Consider the following 9,633-nt stretch of genomic DNA (forward strand, 5'->3'; position numbering starts at 1 on the left):
TGAAATAAAAGTACTAAGTAAGGGACTATCTTTTTGTCCCACTAACATGGCTCAATTAAGCGAACTCTTTGTAGATCTGAACACTTTTATACGTAAATTGACTCTTAAGAGACATTTCGCCATGAAAAAAGTAGGGGGTTGCAATAGACCAATTCTCACCCAGGACCCAAACATACCCATTGTGACTGTTAATGATCAGGAACTCCACCTCGAAAAATGTATTACAACTTCCCTTAAGGCTCGATCTAGATTTTACCCAACAGCGTCCAAAGGAAATTTTATAGAAACCTTTTATGCACTCACCCTCGAAGATTTACAAAAACTATGCCAAGAACACGACATGCCCCCAACGAACCTTACCCCATCTGAAAAGAAAGCCATCAATCATCTTAAAAACAATAAGAATCTGGTAATAAAACCAGCGGATAAAGGGGGTGGTATAGTCATACTTAATAGGGACGACTACATCAAGGAGGCACTTCGACTATTACAAGACCCTGTCAGCTACTGTATTCTCCCAGCAGACCCCACCATCATATACAATACGGCACTCAAAACTTTTATTAATCACGCCCTGATGGAAGGCATTATCACCAAGGATGAGAGAAATTTCATACTTATCGAACAACCTACCGTTCCATATTTCTACCAACTGCCCAAGATACACAAATGCCTACATAATCCCCCGGGTAGACCCATTATATCCGGCATTAACTCAATTACCAGCAACTTATCCAAATTTACAGACCAACACTTGCAAAAACATGTACGAGAATTGGATTCCTACACCAGGGACTCCCAACATCTTATTGAAACACTAAAGGATCATGAATGGAAAACGAATTACACCTGGCTAACATGTGACGTTTCTGCGCTCTATACCAACATTACACACGAATTTGGTATGGAAGCAATTCAATACTACTTACAATCAGATCCAGACATGCCGCAAAAACAAAAACTCTTCCTATTACAGTGCGTAGAGTTTATACTCACGCACAACTATTTTACATTTATGGATATTACATACCAACAAATAGGGGGCACGGCGATGGGCAGCAGCTTCGCGCCGAGCTATGCCAATCTAGCCATGGGCCTCTTGGAAACCATATATATCCTGAATAACAACCCATTCAAAGATCACATTGTGTTATATAGACGCTATATAGACGATCTAATTTTCATTTGGCAGGGAGATACTACCCTTATTCCATCATTTGTCCAGTACCTCAACTCCAATAGGGCCCACCTCTCATTCACATTCCAATATAGCAATATATCCCTTGAGTTCCTGGATTTGGTCTTATTTCATGATCACAACACAATCAAAACCAAAACTCATTTTAAAGAGGTGGACTCCAACAGTTATATTCACTTCAGCAGCTTTCATCATAAACCATGGACCACCAATACCCCTTATAACCAATTCAAACGTATTTACCAAAACTGCACAGATGTTCAAGATTATGAAACACAATCCAAAATACTAGTTAATAAATTCAAAGAAAGAAAATACCCCAAAAAGCTCATCCAGAATGCAAAACATAAAGCGAAAGGTTATCAAGCAACATATACAACTCAGAACAGATCAGAGGAGTCCAAATCCGATACCACACTACGATTTATCACAAAATACAACGCCCAACACACAGCAATTAGAGACATTCTCACTCACAGATGGGAGATACTACAGCAGGACCCTTTTCTATGTGAACTTATCCCTAGCAGACCCATCATGACATACCGTAGAGCACCCAACCTCCGAAGTTTATTGGCTCCCAGTAAGCTCAAGTCCCACACCAGAAAGGACGATCTACCTGTAGGGTCCTCTGCGTGTCTCAAAAAACGGTGTCTAGCCTGTAACTTCATCACTACCACTGACCATGTCATATCCCACAGCAACAAACTAGTTTACCCTATACATAAACACATTAACTGCACCACCAGATTCGTAATCTATGTTGCCACTTGTCCATGTTTGGTACAGTACGTGGGCCGCACTAGCCAACAATTCAAAGACAGAATAGGTCAACACAGACGCAACATCCAAAACGGACTAGCTACCCACAGCCTATCCAGGCATTTTGACCAGACTCATAACAGAAATGTATCTGAAGTGTCTTTTATAGCACTGGAATCCATAAATCCCATGGCTCCAAATGCCATCCAAACACTTAAAAACAGAGAGATGTACTGGATTCAGACACTCAAAACACTCACACCCTTGGGACTAAATGAACAACTTGAAAAGACCTTCTAATATAAACACTCACTCACCTATGCCCACCACTGACCACCACAAAAAAATGTTTCCCCCCCACCTTCCCCTGGCGCCCCCCTCCTCCACCCCCATCAATGCCATTAATACAATTAGATGTACCTACAACTCAGACATTCCACAACAGTCGCTCTCTTTTAATTTTAATTCTAATCTTCATTTTCATTTTTAATTCTTATTCAATATTGTGCGTATATGTGTATGGTTTTGTGTACACGTGTACATGTGTATGTGTATGTATGTGTGTGTATATATGTATGTGTATATATGTGTGTATATATGTATATATATATATATATGTATATGTATGTATGGTTTTATATGTGTTTTTATATGCATTTTTATATGATTTTATATGCTTTTTTATATGCTCACACATTTTTGTATGTTCATATATTTTTCAACTCCTAATTTGTACCTTCTTATATATTGTATATACTTCTCTTGCGTCCTAACTTGTCATCTGTGAGACAAAACCATAAACAGGCTGGTGCAACACACTACTGCCATCTGGCATTATCAGCTACTAGAGGTAGTATAGAGCTCCCTAGTACGAATATCAGCATATGCATGTATGGGGAGGTGTATGGCCATTTGCTCGCATGCACATTGGCATTTACATGATAATGGAGCATGTATGTGTGACATGTAATGGATGTAAAAAGATATATGCATTATGGACAGTCACTCATGAGGTGACTACACAATTTTACGTTCATAAGAACTCTTCCCTCCCCCCCCTCCCCCCCCCCCACTGGTCACTACGTTTTTCTAATAATAACTTCTTTTAAAAAAATTTAATAATAATTATTATCTCCTACCCTCCCTCCTTCCCCTATATCTATACTGAGCTACTTTTTGACCAATAGCTCATTAGCCCCAATGGAGTAAAAGCAGAGACTCCGACCCCCGCACAAAAATTACTACATGTCCGCGATATATTCCCCTACCATGTAAACCTCGTCAGTAGCGCCCTCTATATAGATGGCCATAGACCATTTCCTCCCCTATGTGCTACAACTCCACACTATATCCATGGGAAGCGCAGCCTGCCCACAATACAAATGGAGTCATAGGCTCCTTGCCCACACATGACGCATTTCCGCTAGGACGTACGTCCTACCAGCGGAATACATAGCGTGCTTCACAGCCCGCTATACCCCGCCCCTTGGGAGTACGTCATCTGTCACCCAACCAATGGAGAATATAAATCCATAGGTGAGAGTGGCGCCAAATTACAGCGGAGGCGCCACTCGTGTCTGCACAGAGATACTGGTAAGTCCAACCACATCCTCCCTCCTTCCTATATCTCCCTTACGGGCCACCATCGCCATGGATCACCCCAGTCATCCACAACCCCAGATCCTGGTGAAGGAGCGTATATTCACCTCTTCTAGGGGCTCATTGTGCGCCCTAACGCCCTGGGCTCCTTATTAGAATCCCATCATATTCCTGTCACCGCATGCAGGTGCGCATGCAGATGAGGGGTCATGTTGACACGCACCCATGAACACAGGGGGGACCACTGCCCATATGATAAGGGGATCATCATGGCTTATACATGGGGTACACATATGTATGGGACTCATGCTGTTATGCTAATTAATATGGGGGCCCCGCGCATGGGTGCTGATATGCATAGTACTCCATGTCCTCACATGCAATATATGTATATGTTTCTCTCATAGGTTTTTTCATATGTCATTCTGTTTTTGCATGTTTTTTATGTGCTCGTACATATGGGGACCCTGCACGGATATATATGTGTATAGATGTATTTATTTACAATTATGGATTTGCAGTCATCATTGCCCTATGGTGTGTAGATGTATTTATTTATATTTATGGATATGTAGCCATCATTGCCCTATGGGATCTAAAGGTTTTACTTAGATAATATGGTTACAGAAAGGAATATGCTATTTTTGGATCAAAGATTTACATTGATGATTTTTTCCTTCCCTTTGCTTGCGGACTATGACATAGATCTTTTGTTTTTATCTTTTTGTGTTTGCATTTTAGTTGCTCCTGCCTGTGTATATTTTTCTTTGCCTGAGGAAGCGGACTTGGGATCCGTGAAACGCGTTGCAAAAATTGTTTGTTTTTTATGAGGAGTAATAATTAAATTATATTTTACACTACACTGAATCAGTGTTTGTGCTTTCTGTTGGGTAGGCAAGTCCACCATTGCCTCCCACCATTTTATCATTTTAAAATTTGACTTTTTTATCCTTCTGGCGCCTCCACATATTGAATACACATTGATCCACCTGGTGGATGGGTGTTGACACCCCTCTTTTTTTTCTTCTACGGAGAGCGACTTCTTAACCTGAGCGAGGACAGGTCTAATCTCCTCGTCCGCGATTGAAGTGGTTGCCCTTATTCGGCAACCCAGACTTGTGAGTATAATCACATTGCCTTACATTTTATGCCAGTCACAAAAACAATAACACACTATTGGGGGCTCTCGATCTCTCCTTTTCTTCTCTTGTTACTTATTATGTAAGAAATAGTGAACATCCTTTCAATTTATGTTTCTGAATGCTCATTATATTAAACATAATTAAGTAAAAGTCTAACTAATGATGATGCCTTTGATCTGCATATCACTACTTCTTATGGAGATCTATATTTAATTAACTGCGGCTCATGATCATAGCTTCATTATTGATCATTCTCAAAGCCTGCCATATTAATCAATGATAACATTTCGCCAAGTATGTAAGAGTTATTTAATTTTTCAAATAAGATCTGTTCAGCAACTTTAAAACCTTAAAATATTGCAGCAATATTATTCCAGCTTTATAATGAACACAATCACTGTTCCAGTAATCTATTGAAATACTTTTTAGTTTCAAGGGTTTTTATTGAGAGATAGCAAATTGAACAAGGTTGAATAATTCTGGATACCCCACACAGGGGGAAAAAGTTATAGCCAGATATATAAACATAAACACATAAGAAGAGATAACAGTATTAACACGACAATATATGGATATGGGATCTATAGGTGTTGGCTCAAAAGAGGAGTTAGAGCCTTGCAGGACAGTACAGTACAATGTAGGGGGTGCTAGATACCATGTGTAAAGTGCTACTAAATTAGGTGAAAAAGATAGAGTAGCAGAGGCCATTATTGTCAGCATAGTCAATCCAGGGGGACCATGTGCTGGTAAACTGAAGCATCCGGTCCTCGGAGATAGCTATCATTCTCTCCAATATCATAACTCTGTGAACCTTGTTAATCACGTGGTCTAAAGAGAGAAGGGGGTCCTTCCAGCGAGAGGCTAAATATGTTTTTGCGGAATTTAGGATATGCTGAGTTAGTCTATGGGCAGGGTGTTTCAAATTATTTGGTTTGTCACCCATCAGAAAAATAGATGGGTAAGGAGAGAGAATGGGATCCGAAGCACAGATGCTATCAGTCCGGCAACACCTGACCAGAACCTGGCGACCAGAGGGCATGTCCACCACATATGTGCCAGGGTTCCCCTAGATCCACAGCCCCTGTAGCATGAGGCAGAGGTTTGGGGAAAGATGCCAGAGACCCGCTCCGGGGTTAGGTAGGCTCTATGTAATAATTTAATATTGGTTTCTAATATTGAGAAATACAGACTTCCATTTCATAAGGGTTTCAAAACAGTGTGCCCACCTTTTAGAAGTAAGGTGAAAGTTGAGATCAGCTTCCCATTTTTTTAGAACGGTGTCCATGGCAGCCTGGGTTCGGGTAGCCAATTGGGCATAAAGGTAAGACATGATACCGCCCTCTAACGGCGATGTTTTACAGAAGTTTTCAAAAAAAGTATATGAGGTGTCAGGAGGTAGAGGACCCAGGGACGACCAAAAGTGATAAACCTGTTGAAGGTGAAAGAGTTGATGAGGTCTGCAGGAGAGCAGTTCAGACATAGTGGAGGGAGGGATCATGATCCCTAGTCTTTGAAAATTGGCTAAATTAGTGTGTTGGGAGGAGGATAGCCACGCCAGGTCAAGATTTAGGCCTGGAGGGAAGTCAGGGTTACCAAATAGGCGCGTAGATAATGAGGGGGATGCTTGCAGTCTTAAAGTATAGCGGTATCTCTTCCAGATCATTAGTGTATGAAGAGTGTAAGGGGAGGCAGACAGGAGCTGGGAGGGATGTGGCAGTGAGGACCACACTAAGGACTCTACTGTAAAGGGTTTCAAAAGGGATGACTCAATGCTAACCCAAAGAGGTGCGTTTGGACCAGCTTGAGTAGGGGAAATATGAGCTAGTTGGGCAGCTATATAGTAACTGTAGAAATTAGGGGCAGCAGGGCCCCCTGCGTACTTAGGAAGTTGCATCCTCTTAGAGGATATTCGGGGGGGGCTTGTGAGCCCAAATAAATTTAGATACTTCACGTTGGAGGGGGATCAAGGAGTTCCTTGGGACTAAAGTAGGGAGGACCCTAAAATAGTAGAGGATTTTAGGGAGCAGAGTCATACGGACAGCATAAATCCTTCCGCTAAGGGAGATTGGGAGCTTAGACCAGGTGGTGAGTAGATTTAATAAGTCAGATATAAGGGGGGTATAGTTAGAATGAAACATATCGGAGGGATTTTTTGTAATTTTTACTTCTAAATATTTTAGGTATTTATGTTGAATACGAAATCCAAAATGGGCGGATAGGGCATTCACAGTGGGGCTGGGGATATTGCAAGGAAGGAGTTCAGATTTTGTGATGTTCAGGGACAGGCCTGATATATCTTTAAAGATTGACAATAGGTTCAGGACTAGGGGTATTGTTGTGGTGGGGCTGGTTATCGTTAAGGCCAGGTCATCCGCGAATAATTAAATTTTATGGGAGCGTCTTCCTATTTGGTATCCCTGGATGTCCGAAGCCTGTCGAATCTTAGCTGCAAGGGGTTCCAAGCATAGCGCAAATAGCGCTGGGGATAGGGGGCAGCCTTGCCGGGTACCTCTCTCTATCTTAATTGAGGGTTGACGTGTGGAGGGAAGTTTCAGGGAGGCCGTTGGGAGAGAGTACAGTGATTTGATTGCCTGAAGGAAGGAACCAGAGATGCCAAATCTCTGTAAAGTTTGAAGCATGAAGGGCCAAGATAGGGTATCAAAGGCCTTTTCAATATCAAGAAGGAGCACTGCCAAGGGATGTTTAAGGCGGTGGGCATGGTGGATGATATTTAGAAGTTTCCGGATATTATCAGTGGCCTGACGTTGAGGGATAAAACCCACCTGATCTTTGTGGATAAATGAAGGTAGCAATTTATTAAGGCGGGATACAAGGACTGAAGTGAAGATTTTGTAGTCGGAGTTGAGGAGGGAAATGAGAAAGACTGAGAGTCTTGGGCAGGAGAGGGGGAGGGTTGAGAGTATAGTGACGTGTAATATTGGAAGAAGCGGTCGTGAATTTCGTCTGGATTGCAGGTTTCTCTGCCATTAGGGAGCCTAATCTTCCTGACACTGTTTTGTTGTTGTTTCTCCCTAAGTCTAGCAGCAAGCCATCGGTCGGGCTTATTGAGTAGTTTATGGCATCGAGATTGGGTCCACCTATAAGCCTTCTCAGTTTGGTGTTCAGCTACTAGTTTATTTAATTTATATTGCAAATTGGATAGGGATTCGGAGTGCTCCCTCTTAATACGCGATGCCAGCCTAATAATTTGGCCTCTAATGTAGGCTTTGCGAGAGAGCCATAAGGAGGATTTAGCTATATCTGAGGTGTTATTAATTTCGAAGAATTCTGTAAGGTGATTAGTTAGATCAGAGACTACTGTGGGGTTGGTTAGGAGGGATTCGTTGAGTCGCCAGGAACGGTTAAGGCATTTTAGAGACTGCGAGTTAAATGCAGCCAGGACCATGTCGTGGTCTGACCACGAACATGGTACGTGGCGAGCGTAGTTAAAGTTAAGTATGCTATTGGTGTTTGTGAATAGAAGGTCAATACGTGAGTGCGTACGATGTTGAGGGGAATAGTGAGTGTATCCTCTTGTTTGGCCATGAAATTCTCTCCACACGTCAACTAAAGACAGGGATTCCAACTTTTTATGTAGAGTTTTTAGCTTAGTCTTGGACAACCTGTGATCTTGTGAGGTGGAAGAGTCAAGGTTGGGGATGGGAATGACATTAAAGTCTCCACTCCAATAGATGTGGTCATATCTTAGGGTCATGAGGTGATTTGCGCAAGCTATAAATGTTGTAAGGGGATCCCTCGGATGAGAGTAAGAGGAGACCAAGCATACTCGTTTTGAGTGAAGCGTGCCCAGTAAAATAAGGAAGCGGCCTAGTTTATCAGGGATAGCCTGTTCCACCTCCATGGGAAATGCATTGTGAAGAAGTAGGGCAACTCCTAGAGTTTTCCCGGAGGGGGAAGAGGCCAGATAGACTCGCCTATATTGTGCATGTATAAATTTGGGAAAGGACGCTTGGGTGAAGTGGGTCTCTTGCAAAGCGATCACGTCGGGCTTGTGAGATAAATAGTTTTGCATGGCTTTCCTTCTTTTAGGGGGGAATTAAAGCCCCGGACGTTGTGAGAGATGATTCTACACATGGGGACTAATTAGGTACTGCGTTTTAGTGATCATGACTAGCGTGAGGAATCTAGCATCAGAGAATGTGCTGTCGAGGAGGCCCAAAAAGTGGATAAGTAGCAACGTGTAATCAGGTACCATATGCAAAATAGAACTGTATAACATTACAAACAGACATAAAAGAACAAAAAAATAGAGGAAAATATTCCTCTCCAGGTGATTCACAGATGAAGGGGACCATATTAAAGGGACCCTCATGCGTGAATCTATTTGAGGGTCAACATAGCATTCTCCGGAATACCTGAAAAGAGAAAGGGTTAATTATATGCTTTATAGGCCTCTCTTAGTGCAAAGGGAAGCTAAGTTAAAACGGCAAATCAGGCAATATTGGCATAAGAACACTCTCTAAAAGGGAGTATCATGTATACAGTCCGAAGTGGAAGGTTGGGGTATTAACTAGGGGATAGGATCGGGACAGCCAAATCCAACATAAAGAGTGATGCAGTCCGGTGGAACAGTGTGCTTGTAGAAGAGGAGCCTCATGCTCTGGTCGTCTAAGGCAGTCCTTGAGATAGACAGCGGAAGCGAAAGTACAAGGCTAGAGGACATGACCAGGGGGGTTCCGCGATGTTAACGGACGTACACTCATAGAGGTCAATAACAGTTTTTCCAACGTGGAGAATAAAACAGGAATACCCCGTAGCATATAACCATCAGCTCGATACCTGTAACTTTCCCTTAGATTGTCTGGGAAGAGCAAGCCGGTGAGGGGGGGAGGAAGAAGGGTTCTCAGAGGTTCGGGGTTGTCTGCGGTGGGTGACTTCAGTCCAGACTCTAGCCGGTCTTGGGGAGCTTTG

Source organism: Hyperolius riggenbachi, chromosome 3 (assembly GCF_040937935.1).
Source record: "Hyperolius riggenbachi isolate aHypRig1 chromosome 3, aHypRig1.pri, whole genome shotgun sequence".
Taxonomy (NCBI): Eukaryota; Metazoa; Chordata; class Amphibia; order Anura; family Hyperoliidae; genus Hyperolius; species Hyperolius riggenbachi.